General features: G+C 39.3%; 1 pseudogene across 1 annotated transcript; it reads left to right on the top strand.

Moving 5' to 3' along the window:
* Positions 1-5,413: 5,413 nt before the first annotated feature.
* Positions 5,414-7,076, top strand: LOC309849193 (60 kDa heat shock protein, mitochondrial pseudogene; annotated as a pseudogene). Its single transcript has one exon. The product of its transcript is annotated as a 60 kDa heat shock protein, mitochondrial pseudogene (transcript).
* The last annotated feature ends 6,151 nt before the right edge of the window (positions 7,077-13,227 follow it).

Here is a 13,227-nt window from a genome sequence, read left to right as displayed (position 1 = left end):
CTATTAGCTCAAAATCCCTCTAGTGCCAAACACAAATTTTTACGTATGCAATTGTCTTAGAAAGAGCTTACACAAGCAAATTTTGGGCCATTTAAGGCCTGCCTGCTTTGTATATCCCGAGAAGCCTCACCCACCCTCTGCCAGCCATAGATAAAATAAACCTGTGGTTCAAAGACACCAAGCTGCCACTGTTCTTCAGAGCCTTCTGACTCAAAGACTTTTCCCGTGCTGGTGATCAACATTACCTAGATCTCCTAGACAAGTAAACCCCCGCAGAAGCCTCTGGACAGATTTTTGCTTTGAGGGATTTGCCCAAATGCAAACCTGTCAAAATAGCCCAAGAAAGCATTTATAGGTTACTGTCACCTCATGATCATATACTATCCCTTCGATCAGTCCCCCAAATCCCTTAAAAGCCCTACAATAATAAAATGATTTTCATTTTATGCAACTAAATTTTGGGGCTACTTGTTAGGCAGCAACATCAAATAATAGAAGCAACTTAAACCATTTCCCTGAGTCATTCAAAGCCAGCTGTAAAACAACTAACTGCCCTGATTTACAATGTTAAGATTATAATTATACCTTAATGCATAAAAACTATGCTCCAAGGCTAGATGGTAGAGTTCCTTAAATACTGTTATTTCTTATGGTCTATCACATCCTTTAAAGAATGCTATGAGATGATAAAAAAGATTTAGTAAGAATAAGGAACAATTTTCACAATAGAAACTTCAACTCTTATTAATATGCAATATAAATTCAAAACCACAAGCAATCTTGTCCATCAAACACAAAAAGTTTTGGAAATAATCAACTGTTCCTAAATTGTTAGTATTAATGTTCCTTTTTAATTTGTTTTTATTAGGTTTTTGCCATCCATTAACATTCATGGGCAAATAAGTTGTAGCAAAAGTTTTCAGAAAATATTGAAGTAAAAAGAAAAGCTGGAAAATTAATTTATTTTCTGCAAACTCAGAAATAAGAAATAACTTCTTTATAATTAAGAAAATTAACCTTCTTGAAAATTAGAAAGAGACTCTCATTATTGTTTTTTGGCACTGTAACACTCTGGTCCACTTGCCAAACACAGTGTTCTATGTTAGCACCATCTGAGAACAGTGATGTAGAATTATTCTATCACACATTTACTCTATGCAAAATAGAGTGAAGGAGAATTAAATAGTGAGCCCTCTATTTAATCTATTTGGCTAAATCACATTGGAAGTTAAAAACATTTGCAAGCTGGTGTCTGAACACAGATCACAACTGAGCATATTTTCCCAGTTCCCAGATTAGGAATACCCCACTAATTCATAGGTGACCGATGTATGCTTATGAGTCTACTCCTTACTCAGCTGTGTGAAAAAACATTCCACAGACCAGAGAAATTGAACAAACAAAATCTTGGTTTTACTTTTCACTTTACTACTTATAGTGTGACTTCAGGCAAATTTTATAACCAAACTGAGTCTTTGTCTACATGTTCATAAAATCATATTAATCTCAAATGGTCATTTTGAGGATGAGATACTATACATATAAAACTGTCTTACATTCCATAACTTGCTATATAAGCAAGCTATTGTTTTCATGGACTATTTTTTTTTTAAATCAAAAAAATTTTTTTTTAGATTTTATTTATTTATTTGACAGAGAGAAATCACAAGTAGATGGAGAGGCAGGCAGAGAGAGAGAGAGAGAGGGAAGCAGGCTCCCTGCTGAGCAGAGAGCCCGATGCGGGACTCGATCCCAGGACCCTGAGATCATGACCTGAGCCGAAGGCAGTGGCTTAACCCACTGAGCCACCCAGGCGCCCTTCATGGACTATTTTAAGATCAGCACTGTTACATGAGTTTCAGGAAGAATATGATCTCTTTATATTGTACTTCCCAGGAATATACATCACATGACCTAACACTTTCAGGAAAAGTAAGCAGGTTCCTCCTTTCATTATATTTAGCTATGCCACTAATTTGCCACTTACATGACATAATATAGTAAGATACACTGATTGACAAAGAAATTGTAAATAAAGTAGTCCTGTGATGCCCAGTTAGAAGCTTTAAAAGCAAAGAAAACAAAATTCATATGATATGAATTGCCACACCTAACCCAAAATATACAATTCCATTTAACTTACAGATAATAATAATTAATTATAGTTTAACTTTATATCAATAAATCTTCTTAAAATCAATGTGGAAAAATTATTTTCTTCATTTTACAAATAAGGATATGGAGATATCAAGAAGGAAGAGAGTCAAGTCTCTAAACCCTCTTCAACTTCTCCCTTGATAAAAATTTTATTTCTACCTGTCAACTTTTGAAGGAAGGCACAGTTGGCTAGCTCTCATTTGACAAAGGGAACTGAACTCTTACTGGCCTCTGAAGGCCTGCTGTCGGGAACCAGTACAGGAGGCCTACTCTAAGAGCTGTAAGGGACTGAATATGATTGGCTGTTCATTTAGGTCCACTCTCGCGGGAGGTGCATGAGCACTGCATTTTGATTGGGTAACACTGCCTGTATAAAAACGCATGCGCCGAGGGTAAAGGGAGAGAAGAAGAAAAAAAGCGATTAAAGAAGAAGGTTCGCCGCTACGTGAGTCTCCGAGTCGTTCTTGCGGGCCGAGAGCGACAGGTGGTGCCGAAACCCGGGATTCTCATCGTGAGAGAAGCACGGAGTCGGCGACGATCAGGTAAGGAGTGCACCTATTTCTGTCTAGTGAGCGACAGGGAAAGTTCCTAGGATAAGGATGAGAGTAAAGCTTTCCGGGATGGGAAACGAGATGGCTGCATATAAAATGTTGGGGCCGCTAACTGATGTTCTTAAAGCAAATGGGACCCCTTTGAAAAATAAGAAGTCTCGCTTATTTCTAAAAGAAGTAGGTCAAACCGCTCCGTGGTTCTTAGAGGAGGGATTGCTTAATATTCCCCAATGGAAATATCTAGGGGAAGACCTCAGGCGCGACCCGCGTGCTACGCCGGGAACTCTCGCTGTTTGGTCCTTAGTGAAGGTCTGCTTACAATCATCCCGCGAACCCATACGCAAGGCGGTTCTACAGGGAGGAGAGATCTTAGAACAGGTAAAAGAGGAGTCTTGCAAAGGATCCTGGAGAGATTCCAGTTCTGAAAGTGAAAGCTCAGAAGAAAGCTCGAACGAGGAAAACGCCCGTCCGGGTGATAAGAGAAAAGTGACGGGAGGGGGTCCCTCCAATGATCAGAGAGTGAAAGCTCAAACGGACACTCAGACAGTGAGGGATCTAGCTCGAGTGATGATGAAAGGAGCAGAGGAGGGAAATCTCCCAAAAGCCAAAAGGTGAGCAAGATGCAAAAGGAGCTTGCAAAAAAGGAGGAAAAGCTAAAGAAGGCTATGGCGCAGCTCAAAATGCAGGGGGAAGTTATGGCGCAGCTGAAATTAAAAGCGGAAGAAGGAGCTATGGCGCAGTTACAAACAGAGACGGAAGTGGTAGATAACTTAGATCCTATGCCCACGCGCCCAGCCCCAACAGCGCCACCTTACGAGGGGCCTCCTCCGTATAAACCTTGCTGCACCAAGGCCTGCTATTGTGCGAGCTGCACCGCACGAGTGGCTGCCATAGTAGCCTCTCAGGAGTTTGGGTGGGAACAGGATTCTCATTCAGTCCTAAAATCCCCACTTACTCTAACTCCACCTTTTTTGGCTATAATTATACCTACCAAGACCCGGCGCAAGGCGCGTCAGCTCACCTTCTAGATAGGTGGCTGTTCTGCAACGCATGTACAGGCTTGGAAAGCCTTCACTTTATTAATGGGTCTACATGGCGTAACTGTATGTACAACTATCATGTAGGCTCTCGATTTGAAACAAATGTTACTTGCGATTGCACCTCAGCTAAGCACCTAAGTTACTCACCAACGCCCGTCTGTCTGTGTTAGAGCTCCCTTTCTCTTCATAGTTTTTAATGCTTCTACTATTAACAAGTCACCTAGTCTCTCTTGTGAGTCCCAGAATTGTCTGCTATCAGAATGTTGGAATGCCATGGTGGGAGACTCGGCAGTAATAGCCAAGATACCGACATACATCCCTATGCCGGTGCAAGTGAATTCGATAACTTGCCTGTGTTGCTACGGCATAAAAGAGATTTTGGGATAACAGCGGCCATCATTGCGGCTATTGCAGCATCTGCCGCCGCCGCTGCCACTGCTGCTGCAGTGGCATTGACAACGTCAGTACAGACAGCAGCTGCGCTCAACAACGTCACAGGAATGGTCACTGAAGCATTGGCTATGCAAGAACAAATTAACGGACATTTGCATGCTGGGATCCTTATTGTAAATCAAAGCTTGATCTTGTACAGGAACAACTTGATATCCTAGAGTCAATTGTGTCGATAGGATGCATACATAATATGGCCGGACTTTGTATCACCCCTATAGCTCATAACAACTTATCCTTAGCAGCTAACCTCTCTAGACAGTTAGGAAATATGCTTAATGGTACCTGGAACCGTCAATTTCAAAATTTAACTAGGCAATTAAGAGCTCAAATTATATCCATAAATTCTACCAAAGTAACTATTGCACCTGTTAGTGAGTGGAAAAAAAATGTTACAGCAATCTGTTTCGTTCCTCAAACAGTGGGCCGGACTTGGTGCCATGGCTGTTCTCTTAATTACAGCTAACGTACTAATGTTACGTTGGGTGTGTGGCCGTGTCCGTCGCAATCAACGACAATAACACCTCATGGTTCAAGCCATGATGGCTCTTGAAGCTGGTACCTCCCCCCAGATATGGCTAAGCATGCTAGATCGGTAGTCAAAGACAGGTAAGACTGATCCCACACCATAGCAACCTAAGACAGGGGCTCTTCGACCAGGGAGAGTACCCGATGACGGGTAAGCATGTGTGCTGAGGATTGGCAACCTAAGACAGGCACGATCTCAGCCATTATAAATAAATAAAAAAGGGGGAGATGTTGGGAGCCAGTACAGGAGGCCTACTATAAGAGCTGTAAGGGACTGAATATGATTGGCTGTTCATTTAGGTCCACTCACGCGGGAGGTGCATGAGCACTGCGGTGATTGGCTAGGTGGGCTAAGCTGCTGGTGTATATATTCTTGAATGTACTTGTAGAGGGGCGGGCCGGCTGGGAGCCAGGCCAAACCGAGCCGCGCCGGCCGGAGGGGGCCACAGCCCGGACCATGGCGGCGGTGGCGGCGGCAGGCACCCAGGGGCGGCGCGCGGCCCTGGAGGCGGCAGCAACGCCCGAGCGGGGCGGCGGGAGCTGCATGCTGTGCTGCGCCAGAGGGGGAAGAAGATAAAAAGAAGCCATTAAAGAAGTTTGCCTCCACGCGTGTCTCCGTGTCGTTCTTGAGGGCCGAGAGCGACAGTCTGCCTCATCGGTGGCTTTCCTCACCACCACCCAGCAGAAATGTTTGGATTACCTGTAGTCCTTGTCAAATTAGGCTAGCATCCAGGTCACTGGTACCTCATCTCACTTGGGCCTATGCCAAAGATGTAAAATTTGGTGCAGATGCCCACCTTAATGCTTTCAGGTATAGACCTTTTAGCTGATGCTGTAGCCATTACTATAGGGCCAAAGGGAAGGACAGCAATTACTGAACAGACTTGTGGAAGTCCCAAAGTAACAAAAGATGGTATGACTATTGCAAAATCAACTGACTTAAAAGATAAATAAAAACATTGGCATCAAACTTATTCAAAGATGTTGCCAGTAACACAAAGGAAGGGGCTAGGGATGGCATCACTATTACTGTCTTGGCATGCTCTATTGCCAAGGGAGGCTTCGAAAAGTTTAGCAAGGGTGCTGATCCTGTGGAAATCAGGAGAGATGTGCTATTTGTTGTTGATGTTGTAATTGTTCAACTTAAGGAGCAGTCTAAACCTGTGATGACCCCTGAGGAAATTGCTCAGGGTGCTAAGATTTCTGGTGACAAATTGGTAAAATCCTTTCTGATGTAATGAAAAAGTTTGGAAGAAGGGGTGTCATAACATGAAAGGATGGAAAAACGAAATGATGAATTAGAAGTTATAGAAGGCATTAAGTTTGATCAAGGATATATTTCTCTTTATTAATGCATCAAAAGTTCAGAAATGTGAATTCCAAGATGCCTATGTTCTATTGAGTGAAAAGAAAATGCTAGTGTCCAGTCCATTGTACCTGGTCTTGAAATTGCCAACACTCACTGTAAGCCCCTGGTCATAATTGCTGAAGATGTTGATGGAGAAGCTCTGAGTACACTCATTTTGAGAAAGCTAAAAGTTGATTTTTAGGCTGTAGTAGTGTAAGCTCCAGCTTTTGATGATAATAGAAAGAACAGGTTTAAAGACATGACTATTGCTACTGGTGGTGAAATGTGTGGAGAAGGATTGACTTTAAATCTTGAAGATGATCAGCCTCATGACTTGGGAAAGGTTGGAGAGATCATTGTGACAAAAGATGATGCCATGCTCTTAAAAGGAAAAGGTGAAAAGGCTCAAGTTGAAAACCATATTCAAGGAGTCATTGAGCAGTTAGACATCACAACTAGAAAATACGAAAAGCTGAAAGAATTTCTGGCAAAACTCTCAGGAATAGCTGTGCTCAAGTTTGGTGGGACAAGTGATGTTGAAGTGAATGAACAGAGTTACAGATATCGTCAAAGCTACACAAGCTCCTGTTGAAGAAGGCAGTGGGGTTGTGTCCTGCTTTGGTGCTTTCCAGCCTTAGATTCAATAATTCCAACTAATGAAGATCAAAACATTGGTATAGAAATTACTAAGAGAACACTTAAAATTCCTGCAATGACCATTGCTAAGAATGCCTGTGTTGAAGGGTCACTGACGATTGAGAAAATTATACAGAGTTCTTCAGAAGTCGGTTATGATGCTATAGTTGGAGACTTTGTGAATATGGTGGAAAAGGAATCATTGATCCAACTAATGTTGTAAGAACTCCTTTCTTGGATGCTGCTGGAGTGGCTTCTCTGTTAACAGCAGCAGAAGCTATAGTCCCTGAAATTCCTAAAGAGAAGGACCCAGGAATGGGCAGAATGGGTGGAATGGGAGGTTATATGAGAGGTGACATGTCCTGATTCCTAGAATAGTGCTTTACCCTTATTTTTTTTTTAAAGATTTATTTATTTATTTATTTATTTGACAGAAATCACCAATAGGCAGAGAGGCAAGCAAAGAGAGAGGGGGAAGTAGGCTCCCCGCCGAGCAGAGAGTCCAATGCGGGGCTCGATCCCAGGACCCTGGGATCATGACCTGAGCCGAAGGCAGAGGCTTTAACCCACTGAGCCACCCAGGCGCCCCGTGCTTTACCTTATTAATGAACTGTGAGAGGAAGCTCAAGGCTGAGCTCCTCAACAATAACTTCAGAGAAGTCAGCTGAAGGAAAGGACTAAAGAAAAGACTGGATGATGTTTAAAAAATCACTACAACTATCAGTTACTGGTTTCAGTTGACAGCATATAATGGCTGACTATTGTCACTGTCCATGCCTACAGATAATTTATTTTTTATTTTTTAATAAGACATTGGTATATTCCAGATAACTGAATACAAGAGCCAGGTACCAAAATACTGCTTTCACCTTAAATCACAGAGGCATTTGTATTCTGTTAAAAAAAAAAAAAAAAAAAAAAAAAGAAAGGACAAATACCCAACTTTTGTAGCAGCATGGACGGGACTGGAAGAGATTATTATGCTGAGTGAAATAAGTCAAGCAGAGAGAGTCAATTATCATATGGTTTCACTTATTTGTGGAGCATAACAAATAGCATGGAGGACATGGGGAGTTAGAGAGAAGGGAGTTGGGGGAAATTGGAAGGGGAGGTGAACCATGAGAGACTATGGACTCTGAAAAACAATCTGAGGATTTTGAAGGGGTGGGGGGTGGGAGTTTGGGGTACTAGGTGGTGGGTAATATAAAGGGCACGAATTGCATGGAGCACTGGGTGTGGTGAAAAATAATGAATACTGTTATGCTGAAAATAAAAAATAAATTAAAAAAAAAAAATCTGGATTTTGGTGTTTGCCATCACCAGATGAAAAGTTAAGAAGCACCTTTCTGTGGAGAGTTAAGAATAATAGTGTACAAAGTAGAGAAATATCCACTTATGTGAAAACCTTTGTGTAATAAAAATTTGTTCAAAAACAATGAAAAGGGGGACTGAAACTGAATTAAGGTGATGATTCTCATACCATGTTTAGAGATATTTGACTTTTTGGAAAGGACCAAATGCTTACCTGAATTTATTAAATACTTATTGTGGAATGTCTAACATTACTGACAGTCTAGTAATGCACTTATATGTGTCAGCTGGCATGGCTCCTGTACTAACAGGCTCAGAAGATCCTGGAAAACCAGGTCATTATGCATGATTAATGGTCTCCATCAATCAAGGCATGAAAAACAGAAGCCAAAAGAAGGTCAAACTAAGACTGGATATTCAAAGGCACAAGATACAAACAAGTATCCTGTGGTTAAAACACTTGTCTATCCAGGTAGAAAAGATCAGTTAAACTGGAATGGAGGGACAGAATGCTAGGCAAAGACAATGGCAATAATTTGTCTTGATATGAAAAATAAAAGTATGAATTGAGAGGAACAGAGAGAAGGTAACAAAATCCCAGAAACAAGATGAAATTGAACAGATTATAGGGGTAAAAACAACATGTAAATCTATTTCATAAATTAAAAATCATCATAAACTGTAATTAGGTATTACTGGTGAGTTAAATTTCATAATATGGCCCCAAATTCATCTCAGCAATTTTTGAAAGCTCTCCCTTACTCCTTATTTACACTAATCCTTCCTTGCCCGAATTAGTTAACACTTACTTTACCAATTTTTCAATCTCCATACTAATCAAACCACTCCCATTCAGCTTGCAATCCCATGACCCTACTGTAACAATTCTTCATCAGGTCATCCATGACATTTATAAGTAATCTAAATCAGTGGGCAACTTTAGCCCTGATTTTACTTGAGTTTCTAGAATGCTAAACCCATATGAGTACTCCATCTTTATTTCAACTTCTACATCACGTCTCCTGGGATGTCCTCTATTTTCTGACTGCTCCTTCTCTTTTTTCTTTGCTGACTCAGTTTTCTCAAAACAATATTGAAATGTCAAATGCCCTTCAAGGCATATTCTTCAATCCTTGTCTCTTTTCATTCTGTGCATTCCTTGTACAGACACCCTTCCTTTGGTCTTCAGTTACCAGGCATATTTTTGTGACTTTTACATATAAATCTCTAGCAGGCTTCTCAGTTTCAGGTTGATATATCCAATTCACAGCGTTTTCACTTGCACGTTCTAGACAAATCCTAAACAGCCAGTTTAGCCAAACTCCTGACCACCTTCCCAGTCTCTTCTTCTCCCACTGTTCGCTGTTAAACAGCATGCTCCCCTATCCAATTCTTCAAGCCAGAGCAATACACCACTGAATAGCTAATAGCCAATGCACCACTATATTTTGTTGATTTTAATTATAAATTGTAAAGTTTCCATTCCTCTTTTCTATCTTTACTGAGTCCAGGCTACTATGGTCTATCATGTAGACATATTGATAATAGCTTCCTGACTAGGGCTTCCCGAAACTTACTCTCTAAACTGAAGCAAAAGTATTTTTTCACTCTAACCAGGTATTTTCTCTGTTTAAATCTCTTGAAAAGGTTGAACTTCTCTAATCTGGGTTACAGGAACCCAGGTGATCTGCTCCCCGTGGCCATAGCTAGCTTCTCACATCCACTGCATTTTGCTCTCCAGCCACACCACACTGTTTTCACTGTGTCACTATATCGTGCACTGTCCTGCCACAGCCTTTGTACAGGCTGTTCCCTCTGCTTTGTGTACTTTTCCCCATTCCTTGTCATTGCCTTAAATTAACTCCAATTTATCTTTAGTTCTCAGCACCAGAGTCACTTCCTCAGAAAGTCTTCCTTGACTCCCAAAGAGTTAGGTCTCCTATATACTCTCATTATACCCTGAAACTTTTATACATAGCATCTGCCATGGTGTACAATTACAGAGTTATTTATGTGATTGCAAACCTGGAAGGAAGGGATGTTGCTGCTCTTTGATCACATTGCAAGCTCAATGCCATTATAGCAGTCATCACAGAGGAGGGGTTCAGCATTATTTGTTGAATGATTAAATGAATGGACTGAACTGCCCGGGTGAATACCTGTTCATCTTCTCAAGGCTCTAAAGAAAGCTTCCTCAAACGAATGTTTCCTCCTCTGCACTCATAAGCAACTCTGTTTATGTTAGTATCATATTTATCACATTGATGATTGTATAGGTATCTTTTTTCCAACACAGGTTATGAGTTCTTTAGATGCCTGAGGTTAGAAATCATGTCTTGTTCACTGTTGTATCCTGAGGCCTCTTGCAGTTCTGAGCATAACACAGCCATTCAGAAGTACAAGGAACTGAAGTAGAGAAAAAGATGAATTCTGCTGGTTTTAAGATTTCAGTTGGCCTTGCTTCAAGAATAAACCCATTTGCACACAGGAGGCAAAGCCAGGCATTACTGAGGAAAATTGCTTAATCTGCTCTATGTATTATAGATAATATCCTGAATCTGCTATCAGGCCCTGCCAAAACATGCTGAGCTCCTGAATAATTCAAAGCTTTCTTCTCCTGTTCCTTCTTCCTCTTCCTCTTCTTCTTTTCCTTCTCCTTGCCCTCCTCTTTCTCCATTTCTAAATACAATCTGAATATTAAAACTTCATTACCCTTTCATAAAAAACAAAATCCTTCATGATAATTCCATATTTTTTTGGAAAAGGGTAGACTTTAAATACAAAATAAGTAGTTGGGCTTTTTTTTTTAAATCATACAATTAAAATAAAGCATTAGTTTACAAAGCAGGTGATCAAGTTTTAAAGTTCACCATCCAGAGAGGCCTGGGTGGCTAAGACAGTTAAGTATCTGCCTTTGGCTCAGATCATGATCCCAGGGTCCTGGGATGGAGTCCCATATCTGGTTCCTTGCTCAACAGGGAGCCTCTTCTTCCCTCTACCTCCGGCTCCTCCTGCTTGCTCGCTCTCTCTCTCTCTGACAAATAAATAAAATCTTTAAAAGAAATAACTTTCATTATCCATAGATATGATGATAGAATTACGAAGTAAGAATGGGTTTTATTTTTAAAGGGTTGATTGTATTTATGAGTAATAAAATCTTAAATTTTTTTACTAAGACAAACTGGATGTAGTTAACCTTTAAAATTCATACTATAAAGAAAAACTGAGTCCTCTCATGACCTCTTTCTTGAGGCATTTGTTGTCAACATAATATTTCTCTAAGGAGTCACTGATTACCGCTCAGGTTCTCAATTTCTAGCTTAAGTGCTCTGCTAAATATAACAGATAAATACATTTAGGATTTTGTTTTAGTAACGGGCAATCTCTCACACAACTTAGAAAAAAATATGTGTCATTAACTTGTTCCTTGACTTTCAAACCTGAAAGATTATCATTAGCCAAGTGAAATGTTCTATTTACTTAGTAGGGAAATTTAGGGCACTACCCATGACATAGATAATGGGCCTGCATTAAAAAAGACAGGCACAGGAAGCTTTGAAGTTTTCAGATAATAATCTCCTAGATAAGGAAAGAGTAACTATCTTTACCTGCTTTTAGCAACAAAGCACATCATCAAAGCAAGAACACACTAGAAGGAATGCCATGGATATGATTTAATGAGTAATATTTTAGAATAAACATTATACTGATACTTCATTTATATGTATTAGCTGATATGCTTATTAGGTATAACTGAGCTTGTTGGAAAGAATATTTCCAAAAGATCTCATCTTCATTGGTTTGGGTTAACAGATTTCACACAATTAACTACAGATTAAGATATAAATAGAAGATATTAATAGAGAGATATCAATTACTCCCTATAATTTTACAGTAGTTAAAAACAGACACAGAAAATTACACTTTTAATTTTTAATTCAACTTTTTTGAGATTCAATATGCATACAATAATATATAATCATTTTTTAAATGTACAGTTCAATAAGTTTTAACAAGAGTGTGCAACATGAAACAACTGCTTTAAAGGAGATCTAGAATACATGATGCACAACTTGTTCATCTGTGGATAAACATTTGGGCTGTTTTTAGTTTGGGGCTATTACAATTAAAGCTATGATGAACATGCATGCACAAGTTTTTCTGTGGACTTTTTTGTTTCCATTTCTTTTTGATAAATACCTAAGGGAGGAATCGCTAAATCATACCAGGAGGTATATATTAAACTTTATAAGAAACTGCCAATCTAAAAAACATACTTTAATTAATAAAATTCAAAGTTATCAGGAGGGCATAAATATATATTCAACATTTATTCATTTGTTCCACAAATGTTAAGATATTATCTATTATACAGCAGCTTAAGTTTGTGCATTGAATGTACAGAATTTAACAAGACATAGTCCTGCCCTAAGGACATTCAGAGAACATGGGAAATACTCTCTTGTGCATGTCTGAAAAGACATCTCTCTATATACAATATATCTGAGAAAGCAATGCTTGTGTAATTGGATATGCTAAGCCCTAGGTCTGCTATCAATTAGTTATCTAACTTTAAGAAGGCTCTTAATCCCTTTGAGCTTTATTATCTTTAAAAAGACAAGACTGAAATAATTAGCTATTTTCAAACACTAAAATCAATCATTAATTTGTAATGGAAGTAAAAGGAAATAGCAATAACTCTCCAAATTTGTTAACTCCAAATAAAGTTGATAGCCTAAAGTTTCAAAGTAGTTGATACTTTTGCTAAGAGATTGATTAAGAGGTTGATTTCTAATAAGTATTAGCAATTATTTCTTAAAGCATAGTAATAGTTCATATGCACAGCATTAGAACATGAATTGTATCAATCACAGGCCTGAAAATTTACTCTCCACTGAATTACAACCAATCTGAAATCTAGGAATGAAGACAAAGTGTAGCCAAACATAACAGAACACTAAATTGAAAAAAGAAAAGCCGAAAGCTTCCAATAGCTCCTGACATCATAAGTTCCAACTGTCATACTTTAATGCTCTAGATACTAAAGAAACTGAAACTGGCTTTATCCAGCAACTGTTAATGACACCTCTCTTAGCAAATAGTTCAAAAAGTGATCTTCATGGAAAATCAAAACAGGGCAGGTAATAAGCCTCATGTAAGAAATATGTATAGAATAGTCCTTGTCCATAATTTTTTGTATTAAGTT

Source organism: Mustela nivalis (genome assembly GCF_964662115.1).
Source record: "Mustela nivalis genome assembly, chromosome: 15".
Taxonomy (NCBI): domain Eukaryota; kingdom Metazoa; phylum Chordata; class Mammalia; order Carnivora; family Mustelidae; genus Mustela; species Mustela nivalis.
The sequence above is the reverse complement of the archived record's forward strand: the minus strand, read 5'-3'. Positions and strand labels throughout refer to the sequence as shown.